The sequence below is a fragment of the Uloborus diversus genome, chromosome 5, assembly GCF_026930045.1.
Source record: "Uloborus diversus isolate 005 chromosome 5, Udiv.v.3.1, whole genome shotgun sequence".
NCBI lineage: Eukaryota > Metazoa > Arthropoda > Arachnida > Araneae > Uloboridae > Uloborus > Uloborus diversus.
In genome coordinates, this window is record NC_072735.1 from 84012525 (window position 1) to 84028246 (window position 15722).

The following is a 15722-nucleotide window of genomic DNA, read 5'->3' on the forward strand; positions in this document are numbered from 1 at the left end:
GCATGTTTTCATTCTCTTGCAAACAGTGTAGCTAGATTGTATGAAGTAAAAAAAAAACCTATCTCTTGTAATTAGGAACATAGTGCTTCAGTATTATCTAAATGACGATATCTCTTTAAATATTTGCATTAGCGAAACGCTTTAAATTAGTTAAATGTGTATTAATTTATTTAACAAATAAATACATGTATGTATTTAAAAGTGTCTTCATTTTTTTCGTTTTACGAGCCTCAATTTTACCAAAAGCAAAAAAAAAGACTTAATAAAATAATTTTGTATTTTTACACCATATTAAAGTATTTGACTTATAATTCATATGATACTTTGATTTATAATGTATATGATACTTTGATTTATAATGTATATGATGTTGCTTTTTCGAGGGGGCGGGGGGTGCTTCATAGCATTTTATGGGTGCACCATCACTCTTATGGTGGGGGGGGGGTATTCTCGTATATATGAAATGGAATAATCATGTAATAGAGTTCAATGTTTTAATAAATAAAATATATAATGCATTTTGCGCACACTGTAAAAATAAAATCAGTAACCTATTTTGAATAAGTATTTATATTTGTGATGAGCTGGAAAGGGCAAGAACAGAAGAATCAACCCGAATGGTTCCAGCAGGGGGACTTGGTGTCATATTTAAATTCATCAATTTCTCTGTTGGTACTTTTCGGTACACTTTGTTCGTCAGAGAAATTGATTTGAGGTGAACGAATTCCGGAACGCGAAGGGTAGGTAAGTCCTGTCAAATTTTATCCGAAGATAAAAGCTATCAAGTTTGATACAAGATATGTTTTTAAGTTCTGCATTAAAAATACAATATGTTGATAGTTTTGTCTTGAAAATATTGAGAGAAAAACTGAAGTTTAAGATTGTTTAACAAACAATCCCCACTTTTCAGAAGGTACCCCCACTCCAATTCCCCGACGATTTTGTGATTAGGAGTGAAACTAGTAGATTATTTCATAATTTTTCAAAAATTTATAACTGTGCATATGTTATGCTGTTAACCATGCTATTTGTCATTAGAAATTCCAAAAAAAAAAAAAAATCCACGAATGATTCTAAAATTGCTTGTATTATTGCTCTTAGATATGAAAGAATTGAAACTGATATGGTATGCAATACTATAATAAAAAATTATATTTTTTATTATAGTATTGCAAAAATCACGGAAAAAGGATTCCGAAATTCTCGGAAACTTTTTGAAAATTGTTTGAAGAATTCCGAAATACTCGGAAACGTTTTCGAAACTTTCATGAACCACAGCTGCACAGAATACTCAGAAACATTTCTGGAAATTACGGAAAGAGGATTCCGAAATACTCAGACACGTTTCTGGACATTACAGAAAGAGGATTCCGAAATACTCAGACACGTTTCCGGACATTACAGAAAGAGAATTCCGAAATACTCAGAAACGTTTTCGAAAATTTCATGAACCGCAGCTGCACGATATACTCAGAAACGTTTCCGAATTTTTTTTACAGTGTGTTCCTGAAAGCAGAATTGGAATTATGAATGAAATATCAAGCAATTCTTCATTTCATGCGTACATTAAGATTTTGAATATCATTGTTTTTATTCTAAAATACTCTGGAGTCGAGGCAATTATTCCTCAGAGAATTGCCATTTTGCACACGCTGTGCGGCATACTTATTGTTCTCATGCACTAGTCACGATTTGTAAAAGTCATAGAATACGAGCAGCACATAAATTTTGTGAAATCCTGACATGTGGATTCAACGAGTGTTTAAACCTTAATAAGTAGTACACGTTTCGGTTTGAATTTGATATCGGGCTTTGGTGCAAAATATATATGCAAAGCAGTGGCGAACCTAGCATGGGTGAGACCCGGGGCGTTATTTTTGTGGTGCCCCCCTCCTATTCAAACGCAAAAAAAAAAAAGAAAGGTTTAATAATTCCTGTAAACACGAAAACGTGAAATTCATACAATTTTCAGGAACGACGCAAATGTGCAGGCCGTCGTGAGGCAAAAAAAAAATGAAAAATAAATACAAATAAGTTGGTTGGGATGTATGAAGTTGAGAGCCCGTTAATTATTTCAAACGTATCTTAAACACTGGGAAAGATAGTGGGGTTCAGTTTTTTTGGTATAAGAAAAAATCCCTAATAAGTCTTAGTATTGACAATATGAACCGAATCCTGAGTACACGGTATTCACTCCATGATGTAGGGTGAGAAAAAACGGGGGAGTTCAGGGGTTTTCTCTCAGAAAATTTTCAAATTTGTGGTCCCTTAAAAATGCATTTTAACTTTATATTTAACTTGCAATTCCACTTTGGGTGTTCCCCCCTCTCCAAACGGGCGACACCCGGGGTGGACCACCTCTCCCCCGTAGTGACGCCACTGTGTAAAGTAAGATTGCTTCGCAACAGATCATAGGAGTTAGCATTGGAAATGGCAAAAATGTTAAGGAACTTTGGGCTATTTGATTAATGAAGGGCCATTTCGCAGTATTTTGGACAAATGTCAAGTCCGTAACATGCTTTTTTTTTTGCCATAGCTATTTGATTTAGCGTTCAATTAGCACATTATTTTCATTTGAGTTTCTGTGTTGGTAGGGACAACCTCAAAGTGCTAGCAAACAGTAAATTAAATAGTTATGGCAAAAAAAGTGTCATGTCCCGGACTCTGCAATTGTCTAAAATACTATGGAATGACCCTGAAGTAACACATTGTGCCTCAATTAGAAAGAAAAAAATTATCTGCTAAAAGCGGAATGTTTTTTTCCCCCATATATATTTTAGCAAGAAAAGATGATATGCACCGTTGGGGGTCTCCATGGCTTTGGGGTAGAACTTTGCCTCCTATGCCGGGGGTTGTGGGTTCCATTCCCATCGGCGCTCTGGGCGCTATTTCCTACTTGTATTGTAAATCCTTCTTGTATTTGTCCGAAGGTAAAGGCGCTTAGTTCGTGGTCCTCTATGTAAGTACGTGAAGCAGATTAGTTTCTGTATAAATAATTAAGTGCACCATTATAAACAGGTTTGTGAGTTTCAGCACTATTGAGAGTAACTTTAGGTTATAAATCTAATAAATTATTAACTAGAATAAAATATAAATGTGAAAAAACACTAAAAATAGAAAAAACTCATATCCAAAGCTTACTTATATACATAAGCGCAATCAAATGTTCAACTATAAAATTATCGATTTTTTGAAAATGCCTATTTTTTTTTTTTTTTACTAAGAAAGCATTTTGGAAAAAACTACGTAGATGCCATACATTCTCGTAGAATATACATAGAATAGATATACAGTGTCACTTCATTTTTATTGATTTTCATTTGTAAGCTTAGTTTTGATATCTTTAAAATACACTACATGACCAAAAGTATTGTGACTTTTCAAAAATTCACTTTTACGGATTTCTCGAGAAATAAAAGACCAATTGCTCTGTATTTCTTTTTTTACGTAAGAATTATACTCTAGCTGTCGTTTTCCAGTAACAATTAGGTCTGCTATTCATTTAGAGGACCAGCAAAAAATTGAGGAAACAAAAGAAGGTTTTTTTTTATTATTTTTCATTGTAAATAGCTGGCAATAAGCTATAAATTTCAGAAATAAGTTAGAAAACCTATCTAGACTTTATTTTTATATTTTCGTGAAAGTATCTCTTATTACCACGAAGATATAAGCATTTCTTTCAAAAATGCACATTTTTGTAAATGTTTTCGGCTCATATCAGTTTTTCGTTAAACATTACTAAACTTTCAGAATATTTGACAGAATTTTAGAGAAACATAATATTAAAATTTGAAGTCAAGATATTGAAAATTTATTGATATATGAACGTTTAAAGCAATTAATTTTTCACTGCGCATGCTCGAAAGATAGCAATTTATAACGTTTATAATCCGAAAATCAGATATATCCTACAACTCAAAAAAAATTCCACCTCAATACCTTTAAAATTAAAAAAGTTATCAGCGATTTAATGAGCCGAATTTCTATAATTCTTGGATAAGCGACGAATGGTAAGGGATCGTTCGCAAACTGACAACACTTTCTTGATATCGTTGCAGAGTGATTCATGATAAGAACGGTTTATTTGCGAACGATCCCTCATGATTCGTCGTCTAGCCAAGAATTATTAAAATTCGGCTCATTAGATGGATGATAACTTTTTACATTTTAAAGATATCAAGGTGGAATTGTTTTATGAGTTGTATGATATATCTGGGCTTCCGATTATGAAAGCTATAAATTGCTATCTTTCGCGCATGTGCAGTGAAAAATTAATTGCTTTAAACGTTCATATTTCATTAAATTTTCAATATTTTAACTTCAAACTTTATTATTATGTTTCTCTAATATGCAGTCAAATATTATGAAAGTTCAGTAACGTTTGACGGAAAATTCTGCGTGATAGCCGCCGAAAACTTTTTAAAAAATTTTATATTTTTGAAAGGAATGCTTATATTTCGTGGGTATAAGAGATACTTTCACGAAAATATAAAAATAAATTTTAGATAAGTTTTTAACTTATTTCTGAAATTTATAGCTTACTCCCAGTCATTTACAATGAAAAATTATCAAAAATCTTTTTTTATTTCCTCAATTTGTTGCTCGTCCCCTAAATGAATAGTAAACTTAATTTTTGTTGAAAAATAGCAGCTAAAGTACACGTTCTATGTGAAAAAAAAAATACAGAGCAATCGGTTTCTTATTTCTTGAGAAACCTCTTATTTTTCAAAACTCTTATTTTTGGTCATATAGTGTATAATCTTATTATTCTGTACAAAGCGTAATAATTACGCTTTGGTAAACGATAGCTATCAATTGTTGTTGATAGTGATAGTTTGAAGAAGCGTTAAGTTGAATAAAGAGGCTAATGAGTAAATTAACCAGTGATGAATATAAAATGTATTGTTATAGGACTTCAAAAAAAAAAAAACTTCATTCAAATCGACGAAAATTGAATTAATAAATTGTTTTAAAAGTAAGTTTTCAATCGGGCTGACATCATAGAAGGGTATAATTTTTCATCTCACTCAGTACATACTTGGAACCGTATTAGAAGTCTTGAAAATATATTAGATTATTTAAAAGCTAATACATCTTACAGCAGAACAAGTTTACAAAATTGAGAAGACACTTGGCTATCAGATGTGTTAGCTGATTATTAAGGAGATTATAGCAATGCATTTTATAAACATGTAATCGCAATGTTAAACGCAACTACACTGTAAAAAATCTCGGAAAACTCTCTGAATATACAAAAAAGTTTTCCGTAATACACAGATTCGTACGCCCTCCGCAGTTTTCTGCTATAATCAGAAACGTTTCCCGTTTAGCAAGAAAGTAAGAGTAGACGCATGCGCAGATTACACGGCAATTTTATAGTCCAGCAGCAAATCTAAACTGAAACTTTCGAAAGCACGCAATGAAAACAAGTGCTGACTCATGTATGCGAAGTAACACTCATCAAGGGGATTAGTAGAAGTTTTGTTCCTCGCATGAATTCACTGAAGATAATTTTAAAGTCTTATATTTTCTTGCATATGTATCGTCATGAGATTGAATTTGAAGCTATGTCACTTATTTTTAAGTACGAAGTGCAAATTCTCGACGCATGCTCGCGGAATGAATACAAACTGAAATTAAAAACCAAAAAACTGCCAAGAGGACGCCATGTAAATTCATTGCGTCGCATAACTTGTGTAGGGAATTTACTTTTTTCTTGGATACTTTTCTTCTTTCTACCAAATGGGTAATTTTTGTTGGCAGAATTTTATTCTGTCATAAAAATCACCTTTTTGGTGACCAAAGCCTGCAAAAGACCACCACCGACGAATAGGTAAGTCGCTTTGCAACTCTATTACTTTAAAGAGATTTAGTTCATATAAAAAAATTTAAATAAGTGTTATTGTGTACTTTGTTTTTATGTGTCAATCTCAGTTAATATTTGGCTGAACATTTATGTATCAAGCATTATGAATTAAATGTTATAATATGCAAATTGTCAGATTTGATAGTTCGTCTTTAAGGTTGCATGTTTTCATTCTCTTGTAAACAGTGTAGCTAGATTGTATGAAGTAAAAAAAAAAACTATCTCTTGTAATTAGGAACATAGTGCTTCAGTATTATCTAAATGACGATATCTCTTTAAATATTTGCATTAGCGAAACGCTTTAAATTAGTTAAATGTGTATTAATTTATTTAACAAATAAATACATGTATGTATTTAAAAGTGTCTTCATTTTTTTTCGTTTTACGAGCCTCAATTTTACCAAAAGCAAAAAAAAAAAAAAAAAAAACTTAATAAAATAATTTTGTATTTTTACACCATATTAAAGTATTTGACTTATAATTCATATGATACTTTGATTTATAATGTATATGATACTTTGATTTATAATGTATATGATACTTTGATTTATAATGTATATGATGTTGCTTTTTCGAGGGGGGGGGGGGGTGCTTCATAGCATTTTATGGGTGCACCATCACTCTTATGGTGAGGGGGGGGGGGGGGGTATTCTCGTATATATGAAATGGAATAATCATGTAATAGAGTTCAATGTTTTAATAAATAAAATATATAATGCATTTTGCGCACACTGTAAAAATAAAAGCAGTAACCTATTTTGAATAAGTATTTATATTTGTGATGAGCTGGAAAGGGCAAGAACAGAAGAATCAACCCGAATGGTTCCCAGCAGGGGGACTTGGTGTCATATTTAAATTCATCAAATTTCTCTGTTGGTACTTTTTCGGTACACTTTGTTCGTCAGAGAAATTGATTTGAGGTGAACGAATTCCGGAACGCGAAGGGTAGGTAAGTCCTGTCAAATTTTATCCGAAGATAAAAGCTATCAAGTTTGATACAAGATATGTTTTAAAGTTTTGCATTAAAAATACAATATGTTGATAGTTTTGTCTTGAAAATATTGAGAGAAAAACTGAAGTTTAAGATTGTTTAACAAACAATCCCCACTTTTCAGAAGGTACCCCCACTCCAATTCCCCGACGATTTTGTGATTAGGAGTGAAACTAGTAGATTATTTCATAATTTTTCAAAAATTTATAACTGTGCATATGTTATGCTGTTAACCATGCTATTTGTCATTAGAAATTCCAAAAAAAAAAAAAAAAAATCCACGAATAATTCTAAAATTGCTTGTATTATTGCTCTTAGATATGAAAGAATTGAAACTGATATGGTATGCAATACTATAATAAAGAATTATATTTTAGAAAAAATCACGGAAAAAGGATTCCGAAATTCTCGGAAACGTTTTTGAAAATTGTTTGAAGAATTCCGAAATACTCGGAAACGTTTTCGAAACTTTCATGAACCACAGCTGCACAGAATACTCAGAAACATTTCTGGAAAATTACGGAAAGAGGATTCCGAAATACTCAGAAAACGTTTCTGAAAATTACGGGAAAGAGGATTCCGAAATACTCAGATACGTTTCTGGACATTACAGAAAGAGGATTCCGAAATACTCAGACACGTTTCCGGACATTACAGAAAGAGAATTCCGAAATACTCAGAAACGTTTTCGAAAATTTCATGAACCGCAGCTGCACGATATACTCAGAAACGTTTCCGAATTTTTTTTACAGTGTACGTTTCTCATTGAATCGAATTTGTTGAATATTTTTTGCGAGACAAAAGCAACATATTCTGTAAAACCACCCAATTAGGTCAATTATCAAAAAATCAATGGTACCTATTTTGAAAAATCGTAATCACTAACAATGTAATGTATGAAGGAGTGATTTTTTTTGCTCGACCCCCTTCTTACACTAAAAGTTCAGGGAGCCTCCATGGGCACAATCCCAATGCAGAATACTGTTACAGTTTTTCGAACCTTATTAACTGATAATATAACAAGTATTTCAAATGGTTTACGCATTGCTCTGTAAAATAGATGCTTCTCGTTCTGCATTTTTCATTCCTTATCATCCAATAAAAAATATTTGTTGACTGAACCCTAGAAATTGGAGAAACTCAAGCATTTTAATATTTTAAAAGGAAGTTCAAAGTTTTTGCATTTCTCCGCCATGGTATGCCAATCAGTATGTAATAAAAATTCCCTATTCGGCAGGTTTTGTCTGACGATTCGGAAAATTTGGAAACATAATTGCAATACTGCAATTTTTTAAATGTAGTCACTTTCATTTGATGTCCCTTTTCATATGATGCATACTTGTGTGTGCATTACTTATTTTATCATTCGGAAAAAGTTGGCACTCCATTCGGCAAATTGAGAATTTCTGCTGTCCTCAAAATTTAAGTTCAGGGCGCCCCTGTATTTAATCGCTGCAAACATTACAAGGAAAGTTTTGTCCACCGGAATCCCAACAATACGGGGCTTTTGCTATCACTACTTGGTTATGAATATATTAACCAAAGTATATATTATGTTGTCGTAAAATACAATTAACTTTAAACAGCTTGTCGCTGTGTATTACATTTGAATGCTATATATACTTCGCTAACGAGGTCATATGCATATCAGGGCGTAACAAATACGATTTGGTAATTTACGCTGCAGAGTTTGTTTCTCGTGAACTACATTTCCCGCCCAGTCGTGAGCTCTAACTTACCATTTCCACTCTATCCGGACTATTTTCCAACAATGAACCCATGTTCACTAAACAGTCCGAAGAAAAGGTTCACCCTCGACAATGCGCCGTTCAACATTGCCCCACGCACACATCCCGACTTGATAGATGGTCACGAACCGACGAAGTCACGGGATACGCGCAACGCGTAAATAAAGCCACAGTCCAATTTGGATCCGCAAAAGCACGTGCTTTGTGGACGCGCCGCTCGGCTCGTAAAGGATGCTTTATTGGCACTCGAGAGTCGACTGGAAAGCGATTTCGATACAAAATGACGTCTATCAAACAGTATGGAAGAACATTGGTGGTAATCTCTTTCTTAAGAGAAGATAAATTGAGCCACAGACAATACAAGCGTAACGACTCGTATTTTGAAGGGGTAAACGGCTTTTTCAGGTGAATCTATTGCTGTTTTAAAATATTTTCTTCTGCTTTTAACCTTTTAAGTACTATGGGACATGTGTATCCCTTAAGTTAAACATTCGTTTATTAAATTATCGAATACGTATAGTTTAAAAATTATGTTTTTGCTATAATATTGAACTATCAGAATTACATTTGACTCTCGATAACTCGAAGCCCTATAGCTCAAATGTTCTTTTACCTCGAAGTTTTCATCGGTCACAAAAAATTAATGTTTTTAATACAAAGTTGTCTCTATGTCTCGAATTTACTACTTTTAAGTCGAAGTTTTTCCGAAAGTTTCGTTCTCGTTTTTTACAGAAAAATGCAGTCAGAAAAAAAAAAATCCCCCATTAACACATTGCCTGGCTTTTCAATTTATATGAGAGGATAATTTTCTTATAATAGTGCTCCTTAATGCACACAGATTACGTGATGCACAGATGCAAGATTGTGTGAAAAGAAGCACATTGAGCATCATTCGTGCTGACGACCTGAAATATTATTGTTGGCTAATCTTTGAGAGACTTAAAAGTTTGGAAAAATTGTCCTTTATGTTCTGATTGACTCAAATAGTAGTACTTTTAGGACAAAAAGTCGCTTAGAAGCAACACAAACTGAAATCAAGGGTCAGTCAAAAATAACTTCGTTTTTGAAGTATCTAAAAAAAATTATTCTCTGTAAAGATATTTTTACGTAGTACCAACAATCAATTTTATCCATACTAAAAGTGTTAGTCTATCCATTATGCACTGTTTCTGAAAAATAATATAAAAATTATTCTTGAGAAGGCTGGGAAAGGAAATTCGATCCAAGGGAGCCGATCCCTTGGGACTTCGAGTTATCAAGAGTTAACTGTAATTATTTTTTCTTTTGAAATTGAAAGGTGGGGGAATAAATACATTTGAATAACTATTTTCTTTTTCGTTCTTGTTTTTTTTTTTTTTTTTTTTTGAAAAAAATAAACATCGCAAATAAAATACATCGATTGAAAGCGTCATTTTCAGTTATGCTTCAAATATTGTTCAAGATTACTTTTTAATCGAAGATTAAATATGAGTTAAGGGTATCAATTATCCAAATACTAGAAAGTCGCCAGTCAAAGTGTAACGAGTGAAAATTGCTTCTACTCCTCTACATTTGAACGAAGCTGTCTGTCTAGTAATATTTTGATAGTTGAAATTGTAACCCTAACTCCAGTGGATTATCCCTAAACTCCAGGAGAGGTAGCGTTCATTATTGACCATTCTTCCGTTTCTTCATTCCCCTGAAATGACCCAGTCTTACCAGCAAAACTCTTCAGTTGCCGGATCGAGTTCAGCCAAAGTCACAATAAAGCCTTTCCCTGCATGATAAACATTACCAAAACATATTATCAAATTATCATGCCGTGGCGCGAGTTTCATTGGTGAAACACGCGGGTTACTTGATCATAGGCTATCTATACTAATAATATAAAACTGAAGAGTTAGTTTGTTTGAACGCGCTAATCTCAAGAGCAACAGGTTCGAATTGAAAAATTCTTTTTGTGTTGAACATTTATTGAGGACGGCTATAGGCTATATAACATCATACTATGACTAATCGGAGTGGAGCAGCAGCAAATTGAAATTAAATCAATAACAATCAAGATGCATTTTTTATTGCATCAATAGCTCGAACTTTTGTTTCCCGAATAGCTCAGTCGATAAAGCGCTCGGCCTGAAACCCTAGGGTGTCGGGGTCAAACCCAGCTACGGGCGGGAAGATTTTCGGCATTTATTACCCGGCTCATGGAAAAATTAATTTATTTATAAATCAAGGGTTTTCAATTATTTTTTATTGAATTTTTTTTTTTTTCTTATTTAACGGAAAACATCGATGTAAATAAGGGTGTGTAATTTTTTACTATATATTTATATATTATAAATATATCATAGCGTGATGTACTTAAAATAGTTTTTTTTTATACATAGTTGTCTTATTAACGCGGATGAAACTGCGGAGCACAGCTAAAAATAAATAAAGTGTAAATTGTTTCTCAATATTATTACTGACCCAGACAACGCTGAGTATGTTTGCTTTATTTATATGAGAATTTCTGAGTTGAATAATAAATTTACCGATTTTTTTAAATGTACTTTTCCGTCCCTAATGGACGATGACGATATAGACACATAAATCCCATCCATTTACACAAAAATCTGCTGAATCCATTTTCACAAAACGCGACATACATGTTATTTACGTCAAAATTATTAAATAGTTTCAGCGGGCGCGGTCTTGAAGACACACGGAGCCATTTAATTGTCCATGGACACGACAAAAAAAAAAAAAAAAAAAGTATAAAATATGCATTCAAGAGAAATTGTCCACTTATAGATTCGTAAGACAAAAATTCCGATGATATACTTTCGATTCCCCAGCCTATTGCTAATTAAATCACCTACATTGGAACTAAGGATAAGTATTTCTGAAGGTCATCGCCAGTAAATCCCGATGGGTAAACTAAGATTTGAGTGTCCGGGGTGTTAAGATGTTTTGAATTGTTTTTAAGCAGAGATTCGTAACACTAAAAATCCTATAACATACATTCAATTCCCTAGCCTTTTGCAGGTCCAATCACGCATACATTTGAACTAGAGATAGGCATTTCCGAAGGTCATCGACAGTAAATACCGATGGGTAGACCAAGATATGAGTGTCCGGCGTCCACCACATTTGAGAACATTTGAGTTTGCCCCTCCCGGTAATGCGCTCCTGATTCCAATTGAATCGTCGGACGATCAAGCTCCTGCAAAATCTCTTGTAGTGTAATGTACTGAGATTCGCGGCACGCAACGTTAGGGCTGAAATTGCGCGACTAAAGTGCCCCATTATGTCATTTTTCACGGTTCCGCGACTCCAGTTTAGAAAAAGAGAAGCAAAAAAAAAGAAAAATAAATAGTATCGTTCGAAAAAGATCGAAAGAACCGAAAAATCTCGTTCTTTAAGGACAGGCAAATATACGTTTTTTTGCTTGTTTTGTTTTAGTCATCTCAAAGTGGTACCCAATAAAAGAATGTTTCCCACTACCTAATTTTCATTTTTATATTTTTATTCCGGCGATGTAATCTTTTTTTGGCGGAAAAAAGTATAGATGGAGTGTCGTCTAAATGACGATGAAAAACACGTTGATTTAAAATCACTTTTTGTAAGCTTTCTCGATGCCGTTTCTTTTTCTGTCATGCGATAAATTTACGGAAGGAAACAGAGTAACAAACTGAACGATTGCGCCATTTCACATTTAAGGACATCTTTTTTTTTTTAAGATGCTCGACTTTTTTTTTTGTAAAAACGTTACGTTTCTCAAACATCTCTGCATAACTAGATGCAAGTCAAGACGTCGGGAATGTTTTACTTTCTTCACAATACTTATCTTTTCTTTTAAAACACTTTTTTTTAAATCGTCTTTTCAATTCTGAGCACATCGCTATTCACATGTATTTCGTTTCATGCACAAAAAGGGACAAAAAAGTCATCACTTTTTTGATGCATCATTCATGAACTTAATTTCTTTCTCCTTTTGCACACTTTTTAAACTGATTCTTCAATTCTAACCATGGAACCACACCAATAATGTAATAATGAAAAAAATCTAAATAAGTCGCAATCGAAAAAGTATCTTGAGGCACATTTTTGACCTAAAAATTATTTGCCCTTGTCCCCTTTTTTATCACGATATTAGGTTTAAAGAAACTTTTAAAAGCCGAGACTTGACGAGAAACTGCTCACGCAATTTCACCGTCTGCAACCATCTAAAAGTCGTGATAAAGGTGTCTTTTTATTCACTGAAACTCGCTAAATTTGGCAAACTCTTCTTTAAATTTCAAAATTCCTGTAAACTTTAGGGCATCATATTTCGGTAACGGGGACACGAGGGCAAGTAATTTATGCTTCGAGAAACAGGTTTCACAATGCTCTTTTAATTGCTACTTATTTATTTATTTATTTTTCCATCATCGTGTGGTTTCTTGCTAAGTGCATTATTATTAATATATCTGCTTAGATTCAAGAAACAAACTAGTAAAACTTGTAGTTACAAACTAATAGTTACTTTTACTATATGAGGCAGTGAGAAGCAAAAGGATAGAAGTGGACTTTTTAAAGTTTAAAGTGAAACAAGTTGAAAGTCTAGATAGTGAGTAGTCTTTAATTGATAAATTTTTCAAAACAATGCTGTATAGCATACCTACCAGGGTTACTAGTACCATCTCCTACTCCAAGGCAGAGAAGTTCTCTTATCATTTGTACTGGTTCTTTCCTAATTTTTAATTTTGGCGTTTTCATCCCTTTGCTTCTCACTGCATCGTATTTCGATAGAAAATATTCTGAAAAGAAAAAGAAAATGAGCTAGTATTGGTTGTTTTCCGTACATTACCCCTATATTGGCAGAGAAACGCCTTTCACAGAATTCATTACTTTTATCGAGATTTTACGCACAATTTGTTGTTTACTAAAAAAAGGGGGATGACCAGTGAACAAAAAAAGGGAAAAATAGACTGATCATTTGGAGCAAATTTTGAAATCTTTAAATCCAGAGACATGTATACTCAACTAAGTTTTACTTCTTGGGAAAGTTAAGAAAAAATCTCGTCGACATTATAAAATCTTAATAATATGCTATAAAATTGCAATAAGTTACAGGTCCTGTCCAAAGTTTCATCTCTTGTAAATTTTCTGAGCGAAATGAAAGAATATAAGTCCGAGTTCACAATAAGACTATAATCACGTTTTTATACATAAAATTCTATCTCTTAGTGATGCAAATAAACTGTTATAACAAAACCACAGTATTAACAGTACTTCAGTTGAAATCTTTAAAAGCGTAAGAGAAATATCTGCTTACCTGTTTAAAAACGTCCTTTTGTTCGTTTTGCATGGTAAGCAGATAGTTGAGTTAAATTAATTATTGAAATAATAGTTTAAAATATTTATAATTTATACTTATAAACAGAGATATTGCTATAGTTTTTGTCAAGGCGGGAAAATCCTTGAGATTTTTAGAGGAGTTAAATTTCATTTTGGAGGAATGAAAAGTAAAACAGTAGAGACCATAATAGTAATACGTTTTACTCCAGCACGGCATCGTATAGTTAACTCTCAATAACTCGAAGTCCCAAGAGACCGGCTAAAACGTTCGAGTTATTGGTAGTTCGAGTTATGGGAAGTTTGTTTCCATAACAGTCTTAAGAGTTTGGAACCCAAGGAGAACTTCGAGACAAAGGAATATTCGATATCGAGATCAGGGGCGTGCACAGAAATTTTGGGGCCCGTCACAAATGACTTTTTCGGGCTCACTTCGATATTGTGTACCGCTATATTTCACGCCTAGTTTTTAAAATATTGGGCCCCCTTCAGGCCCGGGCCAACAGGTGTCCCCTCTCCCCTCCCCTGTGCACGCCCCTGATCGAGATCCAACTGTATTTAGTTGCTCTTTCTAATCGCTTCTTCGCATCATTAAATATCAACATTTTCATAACAGAAGCTGAATTAGATCAGCACTGTAGCGCGACCCATTGAAATCGTGTTATTAATTACTGCCAGTTGTTTCGTCAGCCGGAACAATGCTTATGAGTTAACTGCAGATGTCTACGAACACTGTCCATTCATTTGTATTTAGTCAAATCCGTTTGTGGATCCGAGCAAAGTCAGCCTCCACTTCACACATCTGGTCTTTTCGCGCCACGCGTCCTGTTAGCCATCTGCAACAATGAAGGGCACGCGTCTATCCGGCTACTCATTAAGCCCGGATACTTGGAGTGACTTTTCGGCACCTGACTTCCCGCGCATGCCGCGGACGTGACCCACGTGTCGATGAAAGCATCCTGCATTTTGTAGTGCAGTCGAGTCACGAAAATGCATTGATACGTGGAAGGACCCCCCATTCCTTGGTGTGCCTTTCCGGGTGAGGTTTCACGTAAATAGGAAGTAAAATATACATGCACGCACACACATTTACCTCTAACTGTTTAGTTTCAAATTATATATTACTTTTGAATTAAAACACTAAATTACATGGTGTAAGTTGTTGCGTTCAAATATAAAATGAAACACAGCGGGGAGATAGCGGGGGATTCTCTTATCTTCTAACGGCTTCCATTTTGTATCTTCATCACTGGCGTAAGAAATTTTTGCAATCAGCAACTGAGATGGTGTGCATAAAAACATTGATTTCGTCTCTGTAAGTAGTTTTCCGATAAAGTATTTTCTTACGTATGACCAAGCCCAGTGTAATAACTCAATACCAGGGTTGCGGAGTTGGAGCGGAAATTACCAACTCCGAGCCCCGGGAATTAAAGTGCTTTTGGCTCCGACTCATTTACCCAAAAATCAGTCTGACTCAGACTCCACAAGCATCGGCGGAGGGACTAGCGTTGTAGAAAAATGACCGACTCCGAATCTTGGAATTTAAAGCCTTCAATTCCTGACTCCGCAGCTCTGCTCAATACCTTGTGAACTACTTTAAAGCTTTCACTTCCAGCAAGTGATAACATATTGAAAAGTGTACTCCACACAACTTTATCATACCATTGATGCATGATGATTTATATGATAAATTTAAAATGTAGAGCTGTGTGTAGAGCTTTAAAGATGAAGCTCTGTGTAGAAAGTGTGGTAAAAAAGTGTGGGAAAAAAATGCTCTTCCCTGCTCTTTTCGCTTTTTGTGCAACCTAACTTGATCTAT